Here is a 26240-nt window from a genome sequence, read left to right on the forward strand (position 1 = left end):
GGGGCATCCAATTATGCTCCATAAGCCTTGCACAAATGCAACTTAGTCCTGCAAGGTGCTCTTTAAAAAAGATCAGGCTTCTTTGGTCAAATATGTTTGGGAAAGGGCGCATACACTATCCTCATCTTGGAGGTTCATACTGAGCACTAACTACATAAAAGATTGTGAGGAATCCTCTTCAGCTTGCACCCAGATTTTGTCAAATATATTTGTCCCCAGGACCCTTTGTCAGTGAATACTTTTAACTTGCTATTGAAGAAACTTTGGATCATGCTGCACTACAGAATGCAATTAATCACTGATACCCAGTTGCTTGCTGTGACTCTCAGTTCTCAGTCAGTCCGTAGAGATAATGGGCTTGACAATCATCTCTTAAAGGTTACAAATGAACCTCAAACCTCACAAGTTATCTGTCCAACTTCCACTGAAAGCAGCATACCATCAACAGGTAACCTGGCAGGTGATCATTAATATCTGCCCGCATACTTTTAGTCACTGGGCATTCACTACCTATGAAGGTGCTGAGTCCATGAACTGTCCACTGTATGAGACCAGAAGTTCATGAAATGCTTGCTCTTAACCCACTCCATAGCCCTCCTGGTATCTGTAGGTAGTCCTCAGGGACTCTGGCTTTATGGCATTTCATTTTCAGCAGTGAAATCCATTCTCTACCCAGAAGCCAGAGGGATCTTTTAAATTAAACAAAACTCATTGTTTCCCTTCCTTGTGCAAAATCTCTCAGAAGTTTTGAGGTTTCCCATTGCGCACAGAAAAAAAAAAAAATCTCTAAACATCCAACTATGGCTCAGACCCTGAGTCATGTGCCCTTCTGACCCCTCCTCCCTTACACCACACCTTGCTCCCTGCTCTAGCCAAAACCACCTTCACTCTGCTCTCCAGGGCTCTGAGCTCTTTCTGCCCTGGAGACTCCGTGGTGCAGTGCTCTTCCCTTATGTCTGCAAGGGCCATTCACTTTCAGCAGTTGTATCTCAGATCTCACCTCCTAGAACAGGCAGGCCTTCCTGCATCACTTCTCCTAAACAGTGACTCCACCCTCTCCTCACCCCCTCCTCACACATCTCAAACAAATCATCCTTATTCCTCATGTTTGAATTTTCATTCGAAATTATTTTCTTTACTTGTATATACCTGTGGCTTCTTGGGTCAATGTTAATGCCATAAAAACAGGGGTCTCGTTTGTACCCCAAAGCCAGGATAGTGCCTGGGTTGTGGTAGTAGCTTAATAAATATTTGTTGAATGGATGAATGATGAATGCTTGATGAGAGGGTCACATGACCCACAGCAGGGGATGAAGAGGAGCTGGATCCAAACAGAGATGAATGTTGGGTCATCCTGGACTTCCTGCTCCTCTAAAGTAGCTGTTTATCCTTTACAACTCATACTCTTTTCTCCTAATAAGGCTACTATCTGCTTGCAACAGAAAATAGTCACTGTCATTGAATGTCTATTATGATTGCCAGAATCAAGATTTTCGTAAATATGGATTTCTTTACCAGGAAGCATATATTGTATATTATTCTCCCCATGTTAACTATAGATTTGGCAAAAAACACAATCCATCTTACCGGGTAAAATGTATACAGGGAACAGCACATAAACCCTATTAAAATATTATAATATGCTCTCTACAGTATTTTTAGGATCTCTTCTCCTCTCCTTGCAATGAAATAATATCCCGTGGGATATAAATCTTATGTTCCAGATCTAGTCCCTCATGTCATCTACTTGTTTTCACACCTTTAGTTGGGCCTCTGGGGCCCTCACGGCTGGCATTTTTTGGCTAAAAGTTTAGAAGTAGAGGAGGGAAGGATGAGATGGGGTGGAAGAAATAGGAGCAAGTAGATATGAGCAAATTCTTGGACACATCAGAGGTCAGGATTTTTTTCCCCTTAAATCGTTTTCCTATTTTTCCCTTTGGCAAATCTCTCTTCCCTTAAACTGAGACTTGAGTGGATGCTGGCCCCCAGAGTTGCTCAGCGTCTGACCTTCCACCTGGCTCCTCATTTCAGCTAAGCCTGAGCAGCCACGAGAGAGAGAGAGAGAGAGAGAGAGAGAGAGAGAGAGAGAGAGAGAGAGAGAGAGAGAGAGAGAGATTGAGATAGAGATCCACGAGACTCTGTAGGCCCAAGGCCTGTGGGAGGATGCAGTCAATGGTTAAATGTTGGAAAATATAATTGAAAGGTCTAGGGTATTTTTTTGGATCTGTCATAATAGATATTCACTCCAAAGAGACAACACAGTGTTATAGACAAAGTACTAGATTAGATGCCAGAGAAGACCTGGAGGATTCTCTTTTCGATTTTATCACAACGCAATAGTTAGTGACCTTGGGCAAATCCCACACTCTCGCTGGACCTCAGTTTTCCCATCTGTAAAAAGATGGTTTGGACTCCATCATATTTAATGTCTCTTCGGGATCCCACATTCTAGATTCTAGTGTAATTAATTGAAAAATGTTTACTGATTGACAACACTTAAGTTATTTGCCAGTCAAACTTTGAGCAACCTCCAGGGTACTTTTTCAAACCCAGAAATCAGATAAAGACTCTGAGTCCTTGGATCCAATTGTAACAAAATCCTAGCACTAAATCTAGGTGTATTTAGAGTCTTGAGTTTTATTTAAGATACAATTTTTCACCTGCTGGGTGAGTGAGCTGCCTGATGGAGAGTAGATGAGAGGAGGCAAATGCGAAAGGGGACTAGGGGTAGGGACTGTACTGTCAGATGCGGCAACAGAAGGGGAGAAATGGGAACTTTCAAAAGCAGCACTAGAACTGCGCTGTGTGCTGGTCTCCTCACAGACACTCAGAGCGTTGACTCAGAGCAGGCTGGACTATGTGTGGTGCCTTCCGTTTAAGATAGCAGGGCTGCATGTAATGCCTCTGAGAGTAACAACTGGGAGCTGACATTGGAGCACTTACAAAGTTCCAGACTCGGTGCCGAGAACATTTCCTTGCATTAACTCCTTTCGTCCTCTGAGGTAGGTTACAAATTGGAAAAGTAAGGCCCAGGACCAGTGCAAGGTGGAGCTAAAACCTGAACTCTACCAGTCTGACCACAGGGCCTGAACTCTTAACCTCTGCAATATGCCACCCTCCCGCCCCCAACAGTGTTGGAAGGAAGCAGTCTGTACACATAGGTCAGCTTCTGTTTCTAGAATGCCCTCTCATGTAGCACACTGTTTCCCCCTAATGCCAGATAAAGAGGCATTACTGCATTAGGGTGTACTGATATTAAAGCCAAGCAAAACAGTGTGGTGTGCTCGATGTGTCCCCTCTGTCCCTGGGAATCATGAAGCGATGCATGCCACATCTGCTGTTCTATTGGTCCCTGCACCTGTCCACCCGCTCATGCATCCACCACTCGACATCCAGCATCTACTACTCCTTAGGAAGCGAAAGATACGCAGGGATCAGCCAGGATAGGAGGGTACGATGCAGCTGCATGTGCATAAAGAATATTCCAGGTAGAAAGCATAGTGACAGCAAAGACTGGCAGAGAGAAGAAAGACACAGTGTGTTCAGGGAACGCTGCCAGAGTGTCAGATTCCAAGGTCCCCGCCTCCAAGAGATCCTGTAGCAGAACGTGTCCCCAAATCAGAGCGAGTCAAAAACAAGGGCAGGACTTCCCTCTTGGGGAGGCGGAAGGGCAGCGACTGGAGAGGGCAGGAAAGCCCACGCACCGCGCAGTGCGGGCTGTCCCGTTCCATCCACCGTTCACTCAGACCGCTTTGATAATCATTCCTAGTTAAGGCACCATCCACTTAGTATCAATAAATCTCCCAGCCCTGGGTACTCGCCCTGACAGCTCTCTCCCAGGGAGGCAACGCGCGGTATTAGCAACTCCTTTTTTACTGTCACTTCGTTTAAGGCTTCTCACACAGGCATTTCTCCTTGGCTCCTGACATAAGTCCCTGGAAATGTAGCAGCTTTGTTGTAAAGAGTGGATAATGAGAAGTCAGGACAGCTTCATCTGGGGAGGAAGATAGAAAGTGTGTGTAGGGGTGTGTGTGAGAGGACTTTTATATTCTCATCCCCCTCCTCGAATAATTCTATCCTTATTGATGGGAATGACATTCTTGATCTGAGTTTAACCTATAACATCAAATGTGCTTTATTTCTGTCACTCGAGGGCCAATAAGAGTGCCCCTCCCTCCCCTGATACTCTCTTATATCCAAGATCTAATACTGATGTGAAATGAATTACCATTTAATAGATATAAATTGTCCCCATCCACATGTCTAGGGCTTCCTTGTCACTTAGTAGGAAAAAAACTTTATCATTAATTTGTTAAATTCAACAAATATTTATTGAGCACCAGAAACTAACATTGTCAGAAAATTGGAATAGACTGATGATACAAGACAGATGTGTTTTCTGCCTTCACAGGACTTACACAGGAGTTCAGTAAATTTGTCATCAAAGGAAAGAAAGGGTATTTTGAGAGACTAATAAGGGGATTAACTATAGAATAAATGATCAGAACTGCAATCGCAGTTTTTACGGAGCACTTACTACAGGCCAGGCTTCGTGCTAAGCACCTTATGTAATATCCAGGTAGACGGACCAGTTTATCCAAAGGCAGTTGAGGTGAGAGAGAAGGGACCTTAGAGAAACTCGAGAAAAGCCAGTATGGCTGGTAGAGGACGGGGCATGGAACTGGAAGTGGGTGGGGACCACTGTTGAGGGCCTTGCCAGCCCTGGAGACGTCAAGTCACTGTGTCACATGTCGGTGCTATAATTTGCTTTGGCTTTGGACCCAACTCATCTTCCCAGGGCGTCTCTTCACCCTGGCCCTGGTGCCCAGTTGGGACATAGGAAGCAAAGGGAGATGCAGAAGAGGGACCATCCTCCCCTGCTCAGATTTGCTTACTTATTATAAAACATGAGTATTAATTACCAGGCACAGAAAGCCAACAAGATGTGATACTATATATAAGGCTAAGAATTAGGCGAAGGCTGGGCTCACGGGTCTTGTGGGCTAACATATGAAACCAGGTGTAGAAGGAAGGATAAACAGGCTGACAGATGGTAAGTTTTACTCCAAAACTCTTAAGGTACCTGGCATGGTTTTGGAGAAGTAAATGCAAAGAAGCACATCTGGGGCCATGAACAAACCCCTTCCCCTCTCCAGGCTGCATTTTCCCCATCTGGACAATTGAGCTTACACTAAATCACTGTTTCTCAACTTTTTTTTTTTGAGGGGGTGGGGTGGTTGGGTGAAATCTCACTAATAAAACTTCTTTACTCCTTGGGGATGTATAGTTCTACAGATGGTCATATTCTAATTCTTCTTTCCATCTTTCTTCTGTCAATCTACTTATCCATCCATCTAATAAATGTTTACTGAGCATGTCGTATGTGCTGGGCAGCAAGGTGGTGCCAGAGAGTACAATACTCCATAACAAGACAAGTCCCTGCTATCATGGAACCTAGGCTCTAGAGAGGGGAGTGAGATGATATACAAACTAACAAAATCATTTTGGATACTGTTAATGTTACAAAGAAAATAAAGGGATGATGTGAGAGTGACCGGCAGTGCTACTATAGATAAGATGGTCAGGGAGATCTTCTCTGTGGCACTAACATATGAGCTGACCTTATCAGACCTTTCAGCCCTAACATCCTATGGTTCAAGTCAATGGAGGTGAGATTCAGTGGAGGGGAAGGTTGCTGACTCATTAATTTGGAAAACGGGAAAGGAAGCATCTTGTGACTTAGGTGTAACAGGACTACAACGGCGGGACAGTCAGCGAGTTCACTGAGTTCAAGGGTAGATGCTCCTGTTCCTCCGATATTTCCAGGCTTGCTGTGGACCTTCACTCATGCTCTTGTCTGGACTGCATAGCTCTACCGCCTCCTGCCTTTTCCCTCTCCAAATCTCTTTTTGTTTCTTAACTATTCAGCTCAAAAGTTACCTCCTCTTATCCTTCCCTATTCCCAGCTTTAGTCTAAAGGTCTCTATTCTTCTATTAAGTGCCCATGGAAATTGGTGCCTCATCAATTTTTATCTTGTCTCGTGTTTTATATTCCCTATTTAATGCAAGAGGAAGCTAAAGTTCAAGGAGATCAATTAATCTTCCACAAGTCATTCATGTGGTAAGTGACAGAGCTGGGGTATAAATCCACGTCTCTTTGAGTTCTTTTGAGTACAAGACCAGAAAGCAATGCAGCCTAACTTAAGACAAAGCGAAACTTGTTAGAAAGCTATGAGAGATCCTCAGCTAAAAAAAATATGGACCTTACAGAAGACAGGAATTGCAGCAGCTCCGGGAATCCAGATGCCAGGATTTCACAGTCTCTTCAGAGTGTCACCATTGCTCCAGCCATTTGTAATAACTGCTCCATACAGCTCAGGACTGGCCTAGCTCAGGACATGGGTCACCCCTTGGTCAAGAGAAGGCAGAGCAACTAGCCAACGATCTTACTAAGATTAGATAATTATTTTACTAAGATGGCAGCCAAAAAAGCCATATAATAAAGGTGCTTTAAATGTAGAGGGTTAGAAGCTGAGCATATCGAACCCACAGATGTCTACTACTTTTCTGTTGGCTAATATTTCATAATATAAGTCAAAGTCCAATCCCATGTGAGAGCTCTGTAGATGTCACATACATCTAAACACTGGGGTTAAGTAAAGAGCCATATTTAATTCAGTCATCTTTGCCTGTCTGCTGTGAGTTAGATACTGTAGAATTGAGTGGGGAATGACACAGATGATACCTCTGCCCTTATAAAGCTCATATTATTCTTTACAACCCTCAGAAGGAATCACATGACGACTACACAATATTTTTGGTACACTAGTGAATGAACAAATAAAAATCATTTAATATTAATAAATTGATACTATCTTGATGATTGACCTCACCTTGCTTCCAAGGCTTTTCTTGAATTGGATGGACTCTGTATTTTTCATTTATATTATCAAGCAACTTTTCGTGTGTTTATATCTTTTCACCTGCAATTGAGGTGTAAGCTTCCTTGAAGGTAGAGTGCCTCTATCATTTTTATTGGTATATGCAATGTGCAGTACTCCATATAGAGCTGGGTAGGAGATACACATAAATGCTTGGTGATGCTACTTGTTTCACAGTCTTCTAAATTAGTTTGACCATCTAGCCACCATGAGCTTGGGGGATACAATGTGCCCTGTCCCCTGCTGTACTTCTTTCTGTCCGCTGAACTCTGTCACTCCCCATTACCTTAGGCCAACAGAGAATGACAGCTGTGCTCTTAGGCTGGCATCCAAAACCCAGGGAGTCTTAAAGCATCCCACTCACAACACTCAGTCTCTTTAGCCAGTGCTCCCTAGGCAGAAAGGTTTCTTCTCATTATGCAACCCAACACTTAGGATATTGGATGGATTAAAACAAGGACATTTCACCCTGCATAGAAAACTGCTTATCACTATGTACACATGCAGTTAAGTGACCTGTCACTTAACCCAAGAATAATCAAAGAGTCAAAGATCATTAGCAATAAAAAGATACCTGGTCTTGTGGGCCTGTTGGCTTAAAAAAGACTCCTAATAGACAGCTGTCTGGCCAACTCCACTTCAAAGTCTATTTAATTTACATGTGCTTGGAATATAGCAAAACCTCATGTCCAGGGTATCGCTCGCCACAGGGGTAGCTTCCTGCCTCACCTGATGTTGACATACTGGAGACTTTCCACTACCTATCTATTCTAGGTGGCTGGCACTACTTGGGAAAAATACTATTATTCTCGTTGTTTATTATTATAGTTATGTCACCTCTCGAGTGTTTACTATGTGCCAAATCCTGTTCTAGGCACTTTACATGCACTTTATCATTTACTGCTTACAACAACCAAATAATTTCCACCCTCTCTTTCATGCAAGAGGAAGCTAAAGTTCAGGGAGGTTAATTGATCTTCCACAAGTCATTCATGTGGTAAGTGACAGAGCTGGGATATAAATCCAGACCTGTCTTAACTCCATGGCCTATGCCTTGAACTATTCTACTCTGTCCCCTGAAAGTCTATCAACACAAACCAGAGCTTCCATTCCCTGGATAATAATGCCAGCCAACACTGAGCACTTACTGTGCCAGCTCCTAAGTGCTTTACATGAATTACACATTTATTACTAATTTAATAGTATGGAGTCATTATCCCCATTTTATAGAGAGAAAACTGAGGCTAATAAACTTGACCAAGGTCACATAGCCATTAAGTAGAAGATTCAGAATCCAAACGCGGGTATCCCAGCTTCAGAGCCATTGCCAGGTGTGCGAAGGTGTTTCTATGTCAGGTGTCTGCAAATTTTTTTTTTCTGCAAAGGGCCAAATAGTAAATATATTGGCCTTTGTGGGCCATATGGTCTCTGCTGCAACTAGTCAATATTGGTTTTGTAGCACAAAAGCAGCCAAAGATAATACATAAACAAATGAGTGTGAAACTGGATTTATAGTATAAAACCTTATTTATGGAAACAGGCATTGGGGCTGGATTTAGCCTGTGGGTTGTAGTTTGCAACTCCTACTCTATGCTATTCTGCTATTGGATAGCAAGCAGAGTGAAATGCTGACATTTTGGGAGCAGTAATAATAGCTCACAGTATATTCTATGTTTTTCAAATCCTTCGCATCCCTTTTCTCTTGTGAATACCCAGTAAGGCAGGTAGGGTAGGGATGACCACCCTTGAGACCATGTACAAATGCAGGACCAAGGGTCATATAGCTGGGGAATGATGGAGACAGGGGTGAGCCCTCATCTTCCGTTTCTTGTGGTTTTGCGGTGACTCTGGTTATTCACAATGTGGGGAGGGAAGACAAAAAGAACCATAGAAGGGCCAAAGTCAACTGATAATGTCCCAATTTGACTAAAGGCCATGACTTGCTGGCTTCTGTACAAGAACCAGTGGGACCTTGAAGATCACAAAAGACTAAGGGTTGACGTAAGGACAGCAATACGGCAAGTGGGTGGTGCAGTTCTGAGTTCCACTCTTCTTCTCCTTTACACTGGCCAACTGTGGACTAGAGGAGGCTGCAACACCGCCTTTTGGCTAAAGGCTGCTCTGACCGCCTTTTGGCTAAAGACGGCAAGGGAGACCCCAGCCCTGTGAGGGCAGGTCCTTTCCGAGGTTTATTTAAAAAGTGGATATGTGCCAGGGATTCACAACATTGTGGTGGTCCTTTTAAGTCCAAGGCTCAGCTCATGTGCAGGCTTAGTCAGGAGTGCTGGCTCAAGGGCTGGGACGAAGGGCTCTGTTTGGACAAGGGTAGGACTTGGAATTGAGGCTGAGGTCAGGGCTTATTCTTAAGGTGGGTTCCAGGGCCAAGATTAAGGCCACAGTCCAGGCTTTGGGGTGAGTGCTCACTCAGCCTCATTTGGGGATAGGAGGTGGGGTTCACTGAGTTGCTCAGGCAAGGACTATCTCTACCTGGCTCTGCCTTCTGTGTGACTTTTGGGAATTAGCACACTAACCAGCCAGAACACAATTATTAAAAGCAAGGACAACAGGCAAAGGGAAGGGGGTTGTGGGAGAGCTCAGCCTCATAGCTTTCTCTGTCTCAGACCCAACCACCAGCCTAAACCCCCCTCCATCCATCAAAAAAGCAACTTCTGCTGGTTCATGAATGAACCATCACTGCAAGGAACACTAGGTAAATCATTCATGAAATGAAGCCGGATTCTCCCTTTGGCTATCTTAATTCTGTTTCCTGGGTGAGTGGGAGAAAAAAAAATTGTTTCTTATTTGCTATTCTTTTCCTATGAAAATCATACATATAAATGGATTTTTCTAAGCCAAGTGGCAAGCCTACAGTGCAACGCATGCCTGTCAACTTGATTGGCACCTGTCAATCAAGGAAGGCAAGGTTTTACCGAGACCTACAGATGACAGCCTGAGGGTGCCCTAAATCAGTGAAATTAATTTTCCAGCTAGGGCGAATCCACTGAGGAGGTGAAGCGACAAAAATGAAGAGTGAAAAGTGTATGCAAATCGGAAGTTTCTAGATCTCAAAACCAAATGACAGTACTGGAAACCAAATCCTACTTCCTCTGATATCTGAATTCACTTCTGACCCCTGCTCTCGGCTGACTTCCTGAGCTGAACGCTAGCCAAATGCAGAGGTGGATATAGAAGAAAATATAAAATATACTTTCTACCCTTTCTCTGTTACAGTACCTTGCTTATTTCCATTAAATTATCTGTATTTAATTATCTCATTTAATTTTGTATTTGTATAAATTTGTTTCCCCCAATAAGGCAGAAATCATGACTATTTGATCTACCAGTATAGTCCCAGCATCTAACATACTGCTGGGCACACAGGAGGCACTGAAACACATTTGCTGAAGGAAATGAATGAATGAATGAATGAATGACCAAACGAGCTGCTGGTTCTCTATATGACCTTGGATAAATTGTTTCCCGTCTTTGGAATTCACATCCTCATTTGTAAAAGAAGTGAGATTCAATTAACTCTAATAGTCATCTGCCTCTGAAAGCACACATTTTGTTACTTATTTTATGGATGGGAGAGTTAAGGAATGAAAGTATGCTGTCCAGCTCAGCGCTGGTCTGGCCTTCCAGACAATTCCCACCGAGACTCTTTAGCAAAAGCCACCTGTCCTCTCGGTCGAGATGCTCCCCACCGCTCCCTGGTATTTAGTTTCCTTGCACCAAAATGGTATTTAGTTTCCTTTGTACCAAAACTCGATTCACTTTTCAAGAGTTCTCAGAACATGGGATGAAATAGCTCCTGCTAAGAAATGATGTAGGCTCCTCGAATTTTAGAAGAAATTCTATGCATTCCTCGCTATCCTGGGATGCTCTCTATGCCCCCACTAAAATGAAGAGTTCCAGCAGTGTGCATGAGGAAGAAAGGCTGAGGTTCAGGCTCCTGCTGGGGAAACAGTAAGTGAGGAGGGAGCAGAAGGCACAGGCACAGATGTCACGGGGACCTGGTGCGAGCATTTGAGGAGAGCGTGAACGTGAAGATGACGTGCTAGCTCTCTTGTTTTGGCATAATGCACCCACGAAGCTGTGTGTGGGAGAGCCTCGCTGGCTCCCACTCACCTCTCCAGCCTCATTTGCTAATAGTCCATCAAATGCCAGAGGCCTTGCTGTTCAGCTATTTAGCAAACCACTCCTTCTGGGTCTTCATGTCTCTGCATTCGTTTCTCAAAAATGCCGCCCCACCTCCGGAAAACTTCTACACACCCTTCAAGACCCCAGGCAGATGCTGACTTAAGAGGGTAGCTTTCCAACCCTTCCAAAAAAAGTAATTACTTCCTCCTCTGAGTTTCTAATGTACTTTCTTTCTTATACTTATTTTGATATTTTATAATTTATCTTTTTCATGTCTGTCTTCATCAGACAGTGGGCGTCTGTAAGGGCAGGGTGGAGTCTAATATGTTTTCAAAAGTCTCAGAGACTAGTCCTGGTCTTGATATAGTAGATGCTCAATAACCGTTGAATAAGTCTTGGTTTGCTCCCCTGTGAAGTGAGGGCAATGGTACCTGCCTCACCTGCTGTGAGGTTACCAAAGTCCTAACTTTACTATAGCGTGTATAAACCATCATTGTATTCAAATTGCACAACCCAACTATGAGGTGTACTAGGCAGGATATTATTATCCCCTTTATCCAGATGATCTAAAAGTTAGGAGGCTTACTCCGAGTAGCACAGCCAATAAATATCAAACTAGAAAAAGGAAACCAAGTTGCCTGACATTAAGGCTGTTCCCCCCCACCCCCCGGCATCGGATCACAATGCTTTCCAAAAATTAGCTGTTAAGTTTGATCATACTGACTAATTGACTAAAAAAACATGGTCAGAGCTTTAAGTCCTTCTAAAGATGTCACAAATGTATCTATCAGTCTCACTTTCTGTCCCCACTATCACCCTGGCTCAGGGCTCTGTCACTGCCAGCAATGCATACTTACTGCCCTTTGTCACTTTATCCCTGCCTCCACCCGGCCCAGGTTCCCTTTTCCCATGAGCATTCATTCCTCACATAGCAGCCAGAATGTTCTTTCGAAAACGGAAATTGGATCTTGTTATAACACCACCCCCCTCCCTGGGGCCCCACCTAGTGCCCCCACGCTTTGACTAAAGTCTAAAACCCTTGGCATGACCTCGAAGGGTCTTCACAGTCGGAGCCCTGATGACCTGAACAACCTCGTTCGTTTCCCTTTTTGCCACCAGCATACCAAGGCCTCCCGCAATGCTATCCCTCCGCCTAGAACTCCTCTCTCACTTTTGCTTGGTGGCTTCTGCCCAACGTTCAAGGATCACCCTAAGTAGGTCATCCACTCTTCTGTGTCACAGGACTCAGTTCGTTTTCTTCCCAGCACTTGACTCAAGTCGTAATTACAGTAGAAGCTCTTTTATCTGATGCAACAGGGACTGCATTTAGATTATTTGAAAAGGATGGTTAAAATGGAGAATCACACAAAAAAATGACTCATGGCAGGTATTTTCTTTTAGCTTAAAACACCGAAATGCACATGTATTTATCAATCTTTTGATGTAGTGGGAACTCGAAGACACTTGTAAAATAAATGTAAGTGCTGAATTTTTTTTGTGTGTGCTTTTCCCCTAATCTTTCAGAGTTGTCTTGCCTACACCTAATATTACAATGTTTTCAGTGGTTCCTCTCTGAGCCTTTCAAAAAGTATTTAACTCAGCTTCCACAGAAATAAAATAATTTTTTTTGCACTCATATTTCACCAGTCTGTATAATTTTTAGTTGCATTGCCCAAATATAATAAAAACACAGAAACATAAATAAGTTTGGAAACAACTAGAATTGATTCCTGGCACAACTCCAACAAAATTGATGTGGGCAGGAATATATGGGCTGATCAGAGGAAAGGCTACTGACCAGGAGCTTTCAGCTCACCAAGGGTGTCAGCTGGGGTGTTTACAGAGAGAAAGGGGAATGCAGGTCGATCCAAAGAGATGGTCGAGAGGAAGCTGGATATGAGAGACTTCACTGCATCCGTTTGTTGGCTTATTGATTATCTGTCCCTCTTTTAGCCTAAGTTTGTGAGAGCAGAGCCTCTTTCTCTTTTGCTCAGCATGCCTACCCAGCACATAGCACAGTTCTTGGCATTGAGAGGTACAGTCAGTGCCAAGTAAATGAATAACCTAGTGAGTGGGCTACTTTCCTCCTTAGGCGAAGACGTGTGTTTCCTCATCTGTAAGAGGCTGGGCATGGGCTATGCAAGCGTGGTCAGTTCCACATCTAGATTCTGCTGCTGCTAACTGCGTATTTCTCTCTCGGTCTGGCTTCTTCCATAGGTTCTGCACAAACTTAGAACATGACATTATTTCCCTCCCTCACGTCTACACACAGAACTTGTCACCATGGCTGTGCCACTACCTCACCTCCCTCCTGGGGCCATTTGTTGGTTTAGGATGCCCCCCCCCCCCCAAGGCCTCCTCCAAGACAGGTAATGAGGTGGCAAGGCTGGTTGTGGACCATGATGCTGGAGCTGCAGAATTTCTGCTAGGTTGTTTCTTTGGGGTGCTGTGCAGGCCTGTGGCTGCTTTGAGTTCAAGTAGGAGGGGCCTCCACTCTGAAGATCTGAAGCAAAAACCTGCCTTCTTTGAGATATTGGTCGAAACTCTCCTTTGTCCCCTATTACTGTGGGTGGTCTTTTCAGGTCCCTGTAGATTAGGCGAGCGCCTCAGGGAAGGAGGCATTCATGGGTCCTCCAGCTCACAGGAGCCCATGGTGTGGTTTGGTACAAACCAGATAATAAATGGTAGACTTTTTTTTTCCCTTTGATTTATTTCTGTGCATATCTCCCTCTCATATCTAAGGAAAGAGACATTGATTGGGGATTGGGAGATCCTGGTTACTGGCATAGTAAGAATAGAAACAAATGATGATGATGATAATGACAATGATTTCCAGTATCTCTAATAGCTTCTTGCATATATTGAGCCCTTTGATGCTAGGAGCTAGATTCCACATTTTACATTCATTAACTCTTTTAATTTCTGTAACAGCCCTACAGGGTATACACTATTGTTGTTATTGTTGTTGTTATTTTATAAAAGAAAGACTGAGGCACAGGTAGGTGGAAATCACTGAACTGATAACTGCAGAAAAAGAATCAAAACCTATGTACGTCTGATTCCACAATGTGAGTTTTTCCCACTATGCTAAATTATCTTATAATGTATCTAACACCATGATATTCGCTGAATAATTAAAATATTGATTCTATATATCATATGGGGAAAATAAGAACCGAAGCCTCTGACTTTAAGAGAGACATTGTAATGTGATAAAGAAGATAGAATCATGAATCACTAATAGAAACCGTACAAGAGAAAGTAAAATCCTACAGTAAAAGACCAGCACCTGCTGTACATTCAGTGGAAAAGACAATTCCCAATTCCTGGTCAAGAGGGAGAACGGGACAGACTTAGATGATGAGGGTATTAGAAGACGAGCACATTTTCAAAAGTTCAAGGCAGAAATGCCTGATAGCACACGCGCGCGCGCACACACACACACACACACACACACACCCTGTCGCTTGTCCTCCCATTATCCATACCAGACATCACCTCCATCCTATCCTAGTATTCTTTCCCGTGGAGCCCAGGGGCAGCTTCAGAATTCTCCTCAACCTGGTAACCACCACCAAAAGCTGGAGCTATCATGTGAGATTAAAAGTATGCATATGTTTGATCTCAGGGGAGCAGGATAAGAAAGCCTTAAAGTCTCATCTTTGTCAGCTTTCTACAATGTTGGTCATCACAGACGTTTCCCACCTGCCTCTTGTCACATCTTCAAGGCTGAGGCAGTTTAAAGTGTTTTCAGTCTTCCCACCTCACTGGCTGTCAAGAGGGCTCCAAGCTGCAAAGACCCCTCATCAGTACATGGTGCTGTGAAAGGCGTCCTGAGGGTGCCTCATGGGAGCAGGAACAGCACGTGCAATGTGAGACTCCAGGAGGTGCCGATGCTTCTGGCTTTACCAAAAGCAGGAAGGGAGGTGAAGGAGGATGACGGGAGGGAAGAAAGGACATCTTCGACCTCAAAAGAGCCCAAGTCTGCAGAGCAAAGGCAGAAATCTCATGAGAAGCCATCCGGGGCACACTGGCCTGTGAGTCCCCACTCTGGGGGTCCAGTGCACAGGCCCACCTCTGCCTGCTCCTCTGCTGACACTTGACAAGCCTCTTCCTGTCTTTGAGCCTTGTGGTCCTCGTTGGTAAAACAAAAGATTTGGCTGCAGTTCCCTGCAGTTCCAATCTTCTCTGATGATTCTCAGCAGCGGGGTGATGAATAGGAGACAGAGAAAAGCTGGGCTGTGGACCACACAAGATTCCACCTGAGAAACTAATGTCTTTTGTGCATTCGCTCCTGGATCTGAAAATACCTCAAGCAGTGCACCTTCCTTGACTTTCCACTGAATGTACATTATTACAGTAATGTAGACCTCGACTGCATGAAGAAGAAAGTAGAAAGCAAAACAACAACAAAAATGATTTGGTTTATTGTATAGACAAGAAAACCAAAATAACACAAAGCAAAAAAAAAAAAAAAGAAAAAGAAAAGAAAAGAAAAAACCTAACAGACTATGATTCAAGAATAGGCAAAGGTACTGGCTCTTCAGGGATCTGGGGAGAAGAAATACAAACGAGGTGAAGGCAAATGTAATGAACATGTAGGTGTACTTAGTTAATTTTTTAAGTTATTTAATATCCAACAGTGGCTGGTTAACCTTGAATGTTACCCAGAGGAGCTCAGTAATGTTCACTGCATTAGTAATAATACAGATAGTAAAAGCTAAGTTATTGAGCATTAACTGCACATTCACATTGCTAAACACATGCATTAATTTCTTTATTCCCCATCGCAATTCTATGAAGAAGGCACTAGGATCTTCGTTTACGGATGAAGATACCAAGGTTCAAGGTCACATGCACATGGCCAGTCTGGGAGTCAAAACCAGGCCAGTTTGAACTTTAACTTCATGATTGTAGCCAACCTGCCTTCAGAAAAGCAAACACAGACAAACCGACTTCCTCTTTAGACCGACTCGCCTGTGATGAGAAATTCATCATGGCCCTTCCCCACTCCTTCCAGTCCTTCAAGATCCCACTTAAATACCACCACTTCTGTGAGATCCCAAGTCAGAATCAATCCAACCCTCTATGGGCTCCCAGACCTCTTAGCTTTTACTTCCATTAGCGCACTTAGCACTTTCTGCCTCGTGTTGGAGTTAATTGTATCTGATCCTCCCTCCACTCTACACCCAAAGCAAGTTGTTTAGACTTTCAATATGGCACTTAACGTCTTGCATTAATGCTGGCCATGCCTAGAGTTATCTCCCATCTTATACAAAGAGCCCTTCCCTTAAGGACCACGGGAGCTGTGTCTTAGGAATCTTTCTGTGTACCTCGCATTTAACAGTGCTTTGGGAACAGAGGCTTTCTAAGTAAGCTGGTTTCTGTGTTCTGTCTGATCTATCAATTATGACATCCCTCTGGTGCACTTTTTCTCGAACCTTTTCATGGTCAAGGTCGCTGAGCAATGCCAGGCAGGGGCCAGGGACTCCTCCTGTGTGGACGATCTCCCTGATAACAGGAGGTGGGAAAGCTGCCCTTTTATTATGACACCCTTGTCCCTCTCTCCTCCAATGGAGGCCTGTCCACTTTCATGTCATCGGAGTTCATTTTAGGGAAAAGATTGCTTGTCCTGTTCTCTTCCTCTGGAGTTAGTGACTTCCTTGTTCCTGGGGAAGAAAGGCTCTGATCCCTATGAAAAAAAAATTTTTTAGGGGTCATTTTTCAAGGTGGAGGAGCTTTGAGGGCCACCTGGGACACTTAGTTTCGTTTGTCTATGTTCACTCCTAGCTGGACGTCTGCGTGGTTAAGAGCACAAGGTTTGCTGGTGGACAAACTGGGTTTAATTCTCCACTCTGTCTCTTGGGCAAGTTAATTAGTAACTCTGAAACCTTGCTTCCTCAGCCGTAATACAGAAATAATAATAGTACACACCCAATGGGGCTGCTCTGAGAATTAAATGTATTTAAAATGTGTACTTAGCATAGTTTCTGGCTACTATTGTGACTGTTGCTATAGTCGCTATTGTTGTGTTTTGTAAACACGTTACCTGGCCACTACTAAGATAAGAGCAACATGCTTCTGAAAATTTTACTTCTGCAGTTATAAGGAGATAGAAAATCATATATAGCTTCGAGTCAGGAGCCTAAGAATAGCTATAGTTAAATTTCTGCTTAAAAATAACTTGCATGTTTTCAGGCTTTCAGAATCAAAGGTGCTTTAGAGAGGATTTTTATCATTTGTGCCATTATACAGAAAATTGAAGCTCAAGGGTGAAATGACATCTCCATGATCCTTCAGCCAAAAATCTGCCAAGCTAGGGCTCAAACTCGGGTTTGAGCCCAGTCCAGTGTAGCTCCTACTGAGTGTCCCTTGAGCTACTGCTCTTCTCTTGGCTTTTACCGTGTACCCCTTCAGCTTTCCTCCAGTCTCTATGGTAACCTGGGCATCATCTGAAGATGCTGTTTTGCCTGGCATTGAGAAGACAACTGTAACACATATTCCCACACATGCAGAGTTGAGACGAGTCTTCTACTCTACGCCGACTGTCCCTTATCATCACTCCTGCATGAACTAGTTCTGCTGAAACTAATGTACCCGTGTCTATATTAGTACTGAGGGTTCAAATGCTGCCGTCGAACTCAAACGCTAGTGAGACCGGCACTGACATTCTGGGGTGAGCGTCAGCAGTACGGGATGTGAGTAAAGTAGGGTAGCTTTATTATGCTCCCCACTGAGGGAGCAGAGTCCAGGCCCAGCATATCTGGCAGAGCTGAGATGAAGCGAGACCTTGAGGGGAGCACCTGAGGTGCAGTTGTTGGGAGGAGACCCCAACTCAGCCCCGTAGTCCGCGCTTACTCACAGAGCACGCTGGGCAATCGCTCCGGCCCAAACATGTACCTAACTGCGCTTTACATTTTACCAGCTCCCAACTTTTATTCTTGCTGCTCCTTCTTCTCTCCTCTGTTATTAAAAATTATATAGGACTTCATATTATTTAAAATATTTTTATACCTGCCATTTTGCTGAATCATCACAAAAACCCAACGAGGCAAGTACTTATCATGCCTACTTTACAGACAAGAAATCGGGAGGTCATGGACACCAAAGGACTTGCCCGGGGCCACAAAACTCATCTGAGCAGTTAGGTCTTCTCCATTCTCCACTCTCTGGGTTCAGTGGCTTTTCATACGTGAGAGTCAGTGGAACCCCCAGACTGATGCTGGCCGGGGCACCACATTGCCTCAGTTTGAATCCCAGCACTTGCCACTTATGCTGTGAGCCAAAGCCTGTCACCTAGACAGTCTATGCCTCAGTTTCTTCATATACAGAATGAGAATAATCGTATTCTCGATCTCAAAAGACTGAGAGGAATAAATGAGCTATTATGTGTAAAGCGCTCAGAACAATGGCTGGCACAAAATACGTGCTCAGCAAATGTTGCTATAGAAACGTCTCTGCGTCCTCTTTGAATCCTCTCCCTGCCAAGGCTCATCTAAAATGCCATGAAGTGTTATTCTGACTTTTCATAAATAGATGCAATTTCTACCTCTTTTAGACCCTGTAATCATTTGTACTTTGCCCACAGCACACAGTATGTTCTGTTGTGCACTGAGATATCTGTAAGCTTGTTTTTCTTGTCCTACTCTCCCCCTCGCCTGTGAGTCCTATGGTATGAGGGGGAGGGGAGGGAGAGAGAGAGAGAGAGAGAGAGCACTCTGATATAAGCACCCCACCCCCGCCCCCCGCAGTGCCCTGTACAATGCTTGCTGCCAAAGAGGAAGGCAGCTGGCAAATGCCGGCTACAGTGAACTCAAGTGACCCAGAAATTCCAGTTCCCACTGAGTCCTAGAATGTTCAGTCTGGAAAGGCTCCTTTCCTGCACTGATGCTGGCTAACTTAGGCTGCCGAGAGAGGGGAAGATACTTGTCTAAAGTCGTATAACATGTTAGTAGCAGAAGTAGGAGTAGACACCAGATCTCCATACCACCGGCAGCCCTGGGCTCTACGCAAAGCACCGAGTCCTGTCTCTTCCCATGGAATGAGGAGAAAGTAGCCCATGTACTTGAAGTAAAAAGAGGAGAATGGGACGAACGGCAGCACACAGCTAAGCTTCAGCGCCAATATTGCTCAAAGAATAGAGATGTATTAGAAACATATATATATCCAGAAGCCTATCAGGGGTGAAGGACATGAATAAATTGCATAGCCAATAGGTATTTTTTTTTCCCTGAACTGACTCGATAGTTCTTTGCTGCATGAATGGATCAGGAGCCCTGCAGAGAAGCTTCTGGGTCCTGAATGTATTAAATGCAAACCTATAAATGGTTTTCTTCCTCTTTCCATTTAACATGAACTGGAGCTTTCAAACCTCGGGCCCCACAACACTTTCCTCATGTTGGTATTTGTACACAGGAGACACTGTGATACACAGGGTCCCTGGACAGAGATGCCATTTCTTACAGTTCTCCACGTGATTACCTAATCTGGTGGGGATGAGAAAAGGTAAAGTCCTTGTCAGCCTCTGCCTCCGGAGCTTCCTCGCCACAGACTGCTGTCATGTTTTTGTTTTTTTTTTTCTGTTTGTTGAGGTTTCAGATAATGTTAAATTGTAAAGTGAATCAGAGATAATTCTGTACTGGTCAGACCAGAGCAATGTTTTGATTCCTGGTCCTGTCAAATCCTGTCATCTAAAGTAAGATAGGTAAGGACGTCTCAAGGTGATAAGCTCCTCCATCATTGCTGATGTAAAGGCCTTGGAGGAGGAAGGCCAGAGGGAAGCTAGTTTCTCGTGGCTGTAGATGGGGCTTTCGAGGAGCCAAATAAGCAGGCATAGCTCTAGAGTGGGGACCTCTGAGGCCCACGGCCTCCCATCCTGCTTATTCAGGTGACGACACGCACGGCTGCCCTTAACCACAAAGGGAGCCTCTGAAAATGGGGAAACTTTGCTTGTTAAGGCCTGGTTAATGAGAGATGATCATTTATGAAACAGTCTTCCTGGGGAGTAACGCCCAGATGGCAAACAGCTCTGACCTTAGGATTCTGGGGGAAGGTCATCTCCTTCTTTTGATCCGTATATCCAGTACATAAGGCTTTTATTTTTTTAAATTGTTACCGTCGAGGATAAAAAAAATGCTTATAACAATTAATTGCGAAGGTGAGACAGGGAGAAGTGAAAAAGATGTTTTTCAAGGGAAATCCGTTTGAGAGTCATTTCCGAGTACTGACTGACCTTAATGGTGCTCATGATTATTTGCTTTGTTAGGACCAGTTTGGTGGTGAAGGAAGGTGGTTGTTGTTATTATTTCAATCGATAAAATGGCTTAATATACTGTGGAAACAATATTCGATTAGCTTTCAAAGAGCTTACCCACTTAGTGACATTATAAACCATGTCTAAAGCATATTTGGCAGTAACTTATTACCATCTTTGCCTTAAAGAGCCACCTTCTCAATCTTTTTGATTTCTATCAATTTCCAAACTACTCCACAGATGAGCCATTAGGTATATTGGATACGTACTTTCTTAGGTAGAATTTCTAAATTTAAGTTTCCCCTGGGCATGATGGAGCTGTCTTGATATACCGATCCCATTACTTGGAAATAGTGACATTTTCTATCATAGCAACAACTTCCATGTTGATGGAAGTAACAGAGGTAAACATAAAAACTGGATTGGCCTATAAATTTTGAAGTTTCGGATTAATAAGATCGATTGTTCTTTATTGTTGTTTGTTTTTCACTGTTACACTTAATCAATGTCTTCGCTTTTTAAAGAAAACATTAATCCCTTTCTCACTGAATGCCCATCAGCTCATAACATCCTGAGCTGTCACTTACTGCCACCCGCTGATGCTGTTCAGCTGTAAGTTCCTTGAAGTCAGAGACAATCTTAAGACAAATAAGAAACAGCTCTGCAGGTCTCTCCCTCCTTGCGCTAAGTCCTGTAGGCAGTGCTCTGTAGTGCGGGGTCAGCAAATGCGTGACACACATACTCTTCTCTCCTGCGCCCAAGGCAGACATCACTAAGTGATCATGGCATTCTTTCCAGGTGAGCCCAGTCAAGTCCTCAGAGTTCTCATCATCAGCATTCCCACAAGCCACTACCAATTTATCAGAATTGACAGACTTGATAAAACCCATTTTCTGGCCTCATCTTCACGGTTAAAAGCAGGGGCTTTGGAATTGGACTGACCTGAATTCAAATCCCAACACTACCACTTACCTGATCCATGACTTGGAGAACAGTTGTCCAAGTATCCTAAATCTGTTTTTCCCACTTTAAATGACCAATCCTCTCATCCTTCAGAAGTCTAAATGTAGGCATTTCCTCCTCTGAGAAACCTCTGTGTACCTAAGACTGTAGGTGCCCTCCCTGTGCCTCTGTAAATGTCCTGAACTTGCTCTTCATAGTCCTCACTGGGGCAGTAATTGGCTCATTTCATCTAATTTTCCCCCATTGGTGTGTGAGCTACTTGAGGGCAGTTATATTTTCACAGTTATATTTTCGGAGTCCAGCAAAGGGCTTGGTGAAGTAAATAGCTAAAAATATGTAGCACCATTAACACATAAAAATCTCTTAAAACAGTGTTAAGCATATGATAAATGCTCAATAAACATGAGTTATTTTCATATTTATTGTTATGTTTCATAATTTCGAGGCTCAGAGAAGAAAGCTTACTATGGAGCTAGCTTTTCCATATGTATGGCTTAATTTGGGATTGCTATTATTCTCTGCCTGCCAAGGATGCCAAAGCTATCTGTACTTTCTGAATTTTGATAGAGCTGTGTTCCTTGAAACAGAGCCATATTCTTCTCATAAAACCTAACATGGGGCCATGTACATAAAAGGCTGCATGTTTTGGGCCACATGTACCCTGTTTGCTAACACTGGTGTCCACCAGCCCAGCCTCTGCTGACACCAGCCTTACAGGGACCCATGTGAGGTACTCTTCCAGGTTACTGGAGCCACACCATTCTCTTTTGAGTACACATGGCCAAAGTATTACCCCAGAAGGTCAGTCCTGGGAGATTCACTTATGGCAGTGGTTCTTGACTTGAGCATGCAATGTGCTAGAATTCCTTGGGGGTCCTGTTGAATTCGGACTGCTGGGCCCACCCCAAGAATTTCTGATTCAGTGGGGGTGGGGCTTGAGAGTTTGTGTGTCTAACTGGTTTTCATGCTGCTGGCCCTGGACCGTTCTTTGAGAATCATTGACTAATGGAATAAAGGAGGACCAGACCACTCTTGCCTAGGGAAGGAACCAGAGGTTCTAGTTATCACCCAGGCTGGTGAGGATCTTCATCTGAATCTTGCAAGCTGTATGTGCAACTAATTCTCATTAAAGTCAAATGAACTTATACATAAGTATCAGTTACAGGACCTTGCTGGAGGATGAAAAAGTAGGGCTTCTAAATTTTGCTGGTGGAGCTTGCAATGTTCCCTCTTTCTCAGTTGACAACTAATGAAGTGACTTGATACTTTAATATCTCACAGTTAATACCATACTTTAGCAGGATATTTTATGTTTTTTTCCAGAGTGCTTTCATCTATATTATCACATTTGATTCTTATAATAACTGCTTTAGGGAAGGCAGGCAGGAATTAGCATCTCTCTTTGAATGACAAGTCGGAGTAAACCAGGACCCTGAATCCCTGATTCATTGCCAGGTCTTTTTCCATGATGCCAATAGTCTCTCATGGAAGTGTCAGTTCTGCCTTTGAGCTCCCTTCATATACTAAACCTTAATTTATTTCAGATTGTTACAGATGCTTTGAGCTAGAAGACATCATAAGGAAACCTATTACTCAGAAGTTTCTTAGGCATTTGGGGATGCAGAGCCCATTGAGAGATGTTTACACATATCATACAGTTAACATAAGGTTTTGAGTTGTGCATGACCCTCTCAAAGTCCAGGGCTGCCATGCTTCTGGACTGTGAAATGCGCCATTCCCAATAATTAACCATGACCCTGCAAAGACCATCCACAAACCATGGAAGAAGAGCAGAGGCTGTACATTCATGGTTGTTTGAGTGGTTTTAGTGATTTTTAACAGATGAGCAAACTGAGATTCAAGAACTTCAGTGATTTGTTTCAGGTACCATAGCTGAATGAGGACAGAACAAGAGTGGGAGGTAGGACTCAGCAAGGCGACATAGTGTTGTGGAAGAGAATAGGCTTTGGAGTCAGGGAACATTTCGACCTCAGCTTATTTTACTTAGTGGCGGTAAGATCTTAACGTCACCCCTCCAAGGTTCGGTTTCCCACTTTACGAATAGGAATCAGAAAATCAAAAAAATGTTTAAAAACTACATTCTAGTAGGGTGCTTTTAGTCTAAGGATTAAATGAAAGAAAATATGTCAAGTGCTAACACAAATCGTGGCACCCAGTAAGCATGGATTAGATTACCTTGTTGTTGGGCAATTTTCTTGGGCTATTTCAAGTTCATGAGTAACAATTGGATAAATTTTCCTTTCTCTCAGGGCAGGTAGATCGTATGTCAGGTTGATCAGAGGCTGTATACACGTGAGTCTTCTAGATTGTACAAATCTATAGATGATGCCATTACTTAAGACTGTGCTCTGGTGAGCTGATGTTCTTTTAAGTGCTTGTACATTGTCTCATGTAGAATTTCAGGGACATTTGTTCCCTCTGTAAGTATGGGTGTAAAAATAGAAAAGAAAAAGTCTCACTAAAGGGGAAGAAAGCCCAGACCACAGTAATATCTAGTTCTCCCTACATTCTCCAATGCTTATGTCAGCTTGAGTAAGATTCCTTCTTCACTCTGCAAAGAACTACATTATAATTCCTAATCTACAGAGGGTAATGATTTTTACTCTAAATTTTCATTCTGCATTTGCATCTAATTCACATATAAAGTTAAGGAGAATTTATAGGTCACTCCACTGCATACATTTCATTGTATATTAAACATTAAAAAACAGGATCTTTAGTTTATTGTTGAACTCTAGAATGCTGGAAGTGGAAGGAGCCACAGAGGCTTCATCTAACTCCCTGATATCACAGGCAAGAGGAGGATGCTGGGAGGGGAGGCTGCCCTTAAGGTCGAACAGTGAGGGTGTCAGCTGCAGAGACTTTACCCGAACTTACATTTCTGACTCCACATTTAGTGTTAGCATCACGTTTTCCTGACTCGCCTCAGATTTCAAGAGGCCAGAAAGACTAAGCAGTTGTGGTAGCATTTTCCTGCTCTTAATTTCTTCTTACTCTCATTTTTTTTTTTTTCCTAAAAGAAATTTCGTGGACAGCGGGATTAAGATACATTTTCCTTTCTCCATTTTAAATAAATGCTTGGTCTTGGTTCTGCCTGTACCTGTGGTGAGACTCCCATTGTGCTCACCCTCACCCATACCTTCTATACTACATGAGGTGCACTCCATCTTTCTCCTCAGGACCAGGTAATCTGCCTCTGCCTAATTACTCTTCCTGTGTCTCAGCAGGCACAGCACCCAGGTTCTTGAACTTCTTAAAGTTCCTTTTAGAGGAGGTCTTTCCTACAGGGTCAATGCCCTAAACCAGCCTTTTAAAAATGAGTAAGATCCTTTTAAAAATGAGTAAGATCTCCAGACTCCTTACCTCTACCTGACTAGCTTGGGGAAATAAAATAAGCAAAGCATTCAAATGACTTCAATACAAGGTTGAGTTTTCAGGTTCCTGATATATCTCAGGGTTCATCTCTCAATTTTGTCTAATGACCCATAGGCGCCATGGCCCCACCCCTTGGAATCTTAGAAAAAGGAAGCACTTTGAGTGAGACACTTTTTACAGTAAATAAGTTAACAGTAAAGAGAAAACCATTTAAACCAAACTGCATTTCTGACTATAGTTTTATCAAGGTATTAAGACCCACTCTTGGCCTAAGTGAGGTCACGGCTGTATGTTATCTGAGTCTGCATGGAGAGACAGCTGTGTGAACTTTATGAGGTCATTATTCTGAAATGCCTCCATTTTTAGCATTGTCTGGAAATTACATCATTGAGAAAGTAGTAAACACATGTCTCTTGTACATGGCTAAATAATTTTAAGTATTTCGAAGAGAAATAACTTTAAATATTTTGAAGAGGTCCTACACAAGCCCCTGCTTTTGTAAAAAGAGCTTAATATATACAGCTCTACTTTGGCCTAAGGTGGTAGTGCCGCATATGGTAAATACTTTCGGAGCTATTTTATAAAGTATTTTATGCTTTTCTCTATTCTCTGTGATTTCCTGGAATGGAACCTGGTGCATAGTAGAACCATATGGCACCTGGTTGCTGACTGATAATCATGAGCATTGGTGTATCTAATAACTTCTTTAAGGATTCTCGAGGTGGTAGGGTGTTTTATTTGCTTTTATCTTCATCACCAGACAGCTCCCTACTTGGTTGAGTCTGTAGTCTCTACTGGGCCCTATCTCTTTGTCAGCTGTCATTCCTCCCTTTGTCGGTAGCTACTGCCTACTCCGGTCCACGCTCACCTGCTGTTTTTACTATCTGACATCTGTTGTTAACGAAGTCAGTGACCAAGTCTGTCAAATCACTCAACTCACATTTATACAGCTTTACAGACAACACACCTGCAGGATGCAAGTGTGATGTAATTCTTTCATCCAGCTTAGAGAAGTTTTATTCTGCATTTATGTATTTGAAGTTTCTAAAAATTTAAGACTGTTTAAGGTCCAAAAGCTAGTTAAATGGATATATATACGATAAAATGCAAACTACCCCTATGGGTTGTAATATTCTTAACTAGAAAGTTTAAACCCTGGATTCCATCTACCAAACCTTCCATCCTAGCACCACAGAGATTCTAGTCCTTCTACTTCTACCCTTGCCAAAGTGACAAAATTAGGTCAAATTTCAAACCAAACAGGTCATCTCTGGGAAGAAAACCAATATACGAGAAGCCAAATAATTATGTTATTTCCCAGTCATTACTATATCCACCCCGCACATAAATCCAGGCTTTTTTTTGATAATCGTAATAGGATGTGGGCATTCTAAGTTGAAGAAACAGTTTGAGGAAAACTGGAGAAGCCAAAAAACAGTGTGCATGTGAGGTTTTTTTTGTGTGTGTGTAGGGGGAAGGGCTCAGATGGGTCGTACAGGAGCACAGAGTGTATCAGAAGGACTTAAGGGGAAAAGATAGAAAGGAGG

General features: G+C 43.2%; 1 protein-coding gene across 3 annotated transcripts in view; it reads right to left on the reverse strand.

Annotated features, from left to right (window-relative positions):
- Nucleotides 1-26240, reverse strand: part of GRIA1 (glutamate ionotropic receptor AMPA type subunit 1) — a 278498-nt gene that overhangs the window by 132043 nt on the left and 120215 nt on the right. The window lies entirely within an intron of this gene.

The sequence above is a fragment of the Rousettus aegyptiacus genome, unplaced genomic scaffold (assembly GCF_014176215.1).
Source record: "Rousettus aegyptiacus isolate mRouAeg1 unplaced genomic scaffold, mRouAeg1.p scaffold_m13_p_7, whole genome shotgun sequence".
Classification (NCBI taxonomy): Eukaryota; Metazoa; Chordata; class Mammalia; order Chiroptera; family Pteropodidae; genus Rousettus; species Rousettus aegyptiacus.